Raw genomic sequence first — 5,457 nt, 5'->3', positions numbered from 1 at the left:
TCCTGCTGTCACAACACATATTTAGTAAAAAAACATTTGTTTCCCATGGAAAGAATATACGTGAATGGAAAAATGCCAGCTGAACGCTCTTGGCATACCCTGCTGATTTCTGACCAACCTAAGCCCCTGGAAGCTTTAGTGAGAGCTCTGGCTGCTAAGCAACTTTGAAAATCATCCTTATAGAAATGTCTTATAGGATTTTAAGAGGAAAAAAGAGGAACTGGTGAGATTCTGTGGACATTCATCTAAAAACGTAATAAATTTAGTACAGCTTGCTTTATCACATGGGAAGGCTCTCAGAAGCAGCTTACAGAACAGTACGGAGTATTCAATTTCTACACGATGCCTCAGGAAATTTCAAGTTGTGATAGATGAAACATCTTCTCTGCTTCATGAATGTGTAAGGTAGTATTATTTCTGTATCTATAGCTATCGAGAGTAATAATGTAGATGATTTGAAACATTCGCATCTAACTGAAAATATCAATGTGATGCAATTCTATTCAGACATTTGTATTTTCCTCATCATTTCAGAAACATATAGGATATATAAAGCCATTCTAAAATCTTTACAGAAGAGATCAGCAGTTGTTAAATTATGTTCAAATTCTATTATTTTAAATACATATAAAATGAAGATATATAATTTCAGAAATTATAACTTCTTGAATTTTAGTAATTGTCTAAGAACATGAAAGGTTTCTATTAATTGTTTCTTGGCTTTACCCTTGTCCTATGGCAGTAGTCCATACATTTAATATCAGGACCTAGTTTTTTGGCTCTGTTTTCCTGGGTATCTTTATATTTGAGATCCTGGATTAGCTCATCAGAGAGAAAAATCTCTGCACTGAGCCCTGAACTGCATCAGAGCTTTTTGTTTGTGGGTTGTTCCATCCTGGTCAGGTGCTTTCTTGGTAGAAATCCCTACAGAAACTGTTAGGATTTGTGGTTGTGCCTCATACTAATTAAATTGCACAAGCATATTGTGTTAGAGAAGAAAAATGTTGCCTAGTTTAGATGATAGCTGTGCCCACATGAATCAAAGTGGTACGTTGGGGCATTTTTTTGCCATCGAGACCCAAGTCTATGTTGGAAACAGAACTTCTCCAGCTGGAGGGAACACTGCATCAAGGGCAAACGTGTTAGAGTTCCCCTGCATGTTCACACTTCCACACACAGTGGCTGTTTCTCCTAGTGTTACGGGGAGCCATAGGTGAACTACGTTTTTGTCCACGTTTAAGCTCCAAATGCACTGTGATGAGAGGTGCGGATGGCCAGTCTGTAAGAGTCATTAGTCCTGTGTCACTGGTTCTACCTCCTCGGAGGGTGGCCATTCCTAGGAGCTAAGCAGAACAAAAGTAGTAGAAGGAAATATCAGGCCTTACCCTGAAAGGACTTATTATCAGACACAGCTGTTCCCCAAATGTAAGGACAATGAGGAGTTGATTGTAGAAGGGGAAATCAGTGTTGAATAGTTGCAAAAGAAGGACCAAATTGTCGAATCGTCCTGATTGTCAAACTGATGGCCAGGCCACAGAAACCCCAGAGGTTTCCATTACTGCAGCTATACAGCAGAATTTCTGCAGCTCAATCAAGCTTGAGACAAGAAATAAACCTGAAAATAAATTTTTCAGGTATGAACAGCTATAACGCAGCTATTTGCAGCAAGGTTATGGACAATAAAATTCATCTTCAAAGAACCCTTGAACATATAACAAATACATTATACTCTGGTTGTGCCTGAAGAAGTATCTTTCATAGCTGACAATTCCATAATACATGTATTTTTTCTTTTAACTGCCAGCATCTGGCAGTTTACGATAAAGACTTGGAATGGAGGCTTTAGGGTATTTACAACTGCTTCTATCTACACACTGATTACATCTACTTCTACTTCCTGAAAGCCACATAAACCACCCCCCACCCCCACTACCAGAAAACCAAAAATTTACTGTAAGGGCGATGAGATTCTTGATTTTGTGCAGTCTTTTTGATAAGGGATAGCACTGCATGAGAAAGCCATAAAGACAAAAAACTCTGTTAGTATTCAGTCAGAAGTGCTCATCAGAACAAAGTAAATATTTTTTGAAAACTCTTTTACTGTGGAATATAGATGACAGAACCATGTGGTTTCTGGTAGTTTACAGAGTCGTGGCAGTACTCAGAGGACGGTATAATTGAGGCACCAGTCAGTTACACCTGGAATAAACTGGAACCCCTCTGTATAAGGAATATATATACATACTGTTATGTATGGTTTCTCTGAGATGTAAACATACAGCTATGTTCTTTCAAAAGGATTATTTAGTATTGATCTTACAAATTATAATGGCTTCTGCTTTACTCTGGGTCCTTCATGCCCAATTATTTTTCTGTAAATAATCTAATAAGAAACACATTTATATGGGAAAATACCTGTTTTACTCTACCTATAAGCTAACTGACATTGATGTATTTCACTGCTATTAATAGAAACACAGCAACACCACCATGGCTGTGGTTTGGTTTTCTTGCAAAATGATTTCTCTTAGCAGTCATGAAAGTGCATGCTCCTGTAATTGTCCCGTGCTCCTTCAGAGGATAAGAAATGGGAGGGAGGTGATGTGTTGCCTTCAGTACAAGATGTTTGACATTATGACAGAAAAGTTAATGTTAGTCTGAAAGCAAATAAGTGGCAATACTGCTTTTGCTGTCGTACAAGATGCAGAAATGCATGTGATGTGGAGATCAAGGAGTCAAAGCATAGGAATATTCAAGGTGCTTCTCAAAATTTGGGATCTGGAGTTGTGAACTGAATTTTTCAGCATCTAAGAAAACACTCCTCATTTTTGAGCTCCTGGTTATATTTACCTCTAACAGAACTCATCATATCTCATCTTCTGTCTTAATGGTAGTATTTTCAAAGGACTCTGCTTTGACATGAGACAGATTATTTAGAAATACGGGACTATATTAACTGATAACTGAGGGAAACATACCATCTTCCATCAGCCCTAACATCATAATTTGTGGATACATTTATGCATAAACGATTAGCTCCCTGCTTCATTTCCAAATCCTGGTTCACTTCCAGGTTCTTTCCTGAGGCAGGTAATCACCTCCCTCTGAGATGAGACCAATGTTCTTGATAATATACTCCAGGAGAGCAATATGGACAAAACATTGAGGTCTAAAAGCAGGAACGAGGATGTTGAGGCCAGATTTGCCCATCACCTCTGCCTCTGCACAGAGCCTTTTTGCTGTAGGTGCCCCTACCAACAGTTCCGAAATGGGAGGGACTGTTGAGTGACCTGTCTATGTGTTTGGGCTGAGCCAGGACAGACATTTTCATCACTGTCACAAACACGTTTTCAAATGTACATATTATAGCTACAAGCTGACGCCGAATCTGATTTATGAGAGAAAGCACTCATATAGCAACTGTGTGATGTTACTGTGCATATTTAACACATCTGTTGGGGGAAGCACACTATATGTAACTCAACAAGATAAAAAGCAATTTCTAAGGATTTTTATCAGCAGGAGGCTTGTTTCAGAGCAGCATGATTTGGGTAAGAAATTCCCCTAAAGGCATGTGGAATTGTAAAAGAAGAATACAGTTTCCCATTCTCTCTCAGTGGAAATCAGAGATTCAAACAGTAGAATGGTGTCAGTAAAGAAAGTGAGTAACAGATGCACTTTCATTGTCTGATCTTTCCACTTACAGTTAGTCTTTCAATGTGATGAACATCATTACTAAGATGAAAACGTGCAAATAAAATCACACTGAAAGTGGTAAACATCAGCAATGTCAGTAGGGTCACTAGCTGCACACCAAATCTGGAAGCTGGCATGAAAGGGATTAGGTTTTTTTTCTTTACATCAAAGGAAAAGAGGTCTCCTCTGAAATACCCTGTCAAACAGAAAAAGCTACAGTCCCATCTCCATTACAAAGCATTGTTCTTTTTATTAAAACTCATTTAGTTTCTAACTCTGTAGCTGGAAAGAAAAGCAATATTTATTTTGGAGTTCCCAATTGCTTTTGAATTTGACAAATGACTTAAATTATTTGCTTATCAGATTTAGTTTAGGAATGAATTGTACACTTTTTCAGAGACCGTTACAATCGCTGAAGAGTTTCATCAATTTTCCATTAATGTGTAAGTCAGTCTTAGTGACAATTACTAAAGCAGAGGCATCATATTAACCTCTTGGTACCAGAAGTTGGGATTAGCATATTAGCACTTAAGCAACGTAAGCCTTGGCCCGTTGGTGACAAGAGATTAAACTGCAGCATGCTGTGCCTTCCGTGAATGAATTTACTATACCTGGTCTTTTCTTTACTATACACCAATCCTTATCCAGAGCCACCGAACTCCGTTGGAATAGCCTCACTAACTTCACAAGCCAAAGGCCCATGTAAAGCAGGGGTCAAGGATCAAAATCCTACCTCAATTTGATGTCTCCTATAGCAGCTCAAAAGAGTGAGCCTTCAGCTGGTTCTTAAGTTTTCCCTTTCTGCACTCTATGCAGTAATTACTGTTTTTTTTTGCAGGAAGTGGTAAATTTCAAGTTATTTAGATGCATTGAAGCATGGAAGCTGGAGGTAGATCAGACCTCTTAAGGCATATGGAATACTGCTCTGATAATGTCACATAAATTAATATGCCTTTCGCTGGCTGACAATGCTGGAATTGACCAAATAGCTAAAACAAGAATATATTTGTGTGGCTGTAACATTGCCAGTGTAATATATACTTTTCTGATCAATAATTTATACATCAAGATATGCTGCAAACTCTGATCACCACAGTAATCCTAGCTGTAAGAGCCCCATTGCTTTAAACTAAAATCTTAAAAAAATCAAACCTTTAAAAATTGACTTGGTAGAATTCTGGTTGCAGTAGTACAATTTTAAATTCAGTGACTGAATGATTTTTTTTCACTATCTGGTTAAACAGTTATCATTCATTTTTTCTTTCAATAGTATTTAGACATTGCAAGTTAGAAAAGAAGCAGCAAAATATATAGGCATAGATACCTTATACAAAAATGCCAACATTTTCTATTACTTATTAAACATGTCAGAATTTTCAGGGGAATAAAGTTATGAAAGGAATTTGTTGTTCTGCATTACTATTGTCTTAAGCTTTGATGACCTGTGAGTTATCAAAACTTACAGTTAGGCCCCAAAATTGAAAACCGGGTGGCCTTTCTAGATATGAGCTGTTTAATTTTCAAGAGAATCAAATGCAAAGAGCTCCTGGGGAAGGCTGTGGAATATCATGTCTACGGCCTCAATTTTCCTAGCTATAAATTTCCCATTGTATAAAACTTGTACGTAAAAACTACTGTATAGTAGCTGCTGACTTCACATTGGTCTTATCAATTAATATGTTTGACATTCGATAAACTTTCAGAGACTAGTTCCCATTTAAATCACAGCATCTTACTGGTTCTCTTTCTTACGCAGGAATG

Source organism: Cariama cristata, unplaced genomic scaffold, assembly GCF_000690535.1.
Source record: "Cariama cristata isolate BGI_N322 unplaced genomic scaffold, ASM69053v1 scaffold18915, whole genome shotgun sequence".
NCBI lineage: Eukaryota > Metazoa > Chordata > Aves > Cariamiformes > Cariamidae > Cariama > Cariama cristata.
This window is presented reverse-complemented; position numbering follows the sequence as displayed.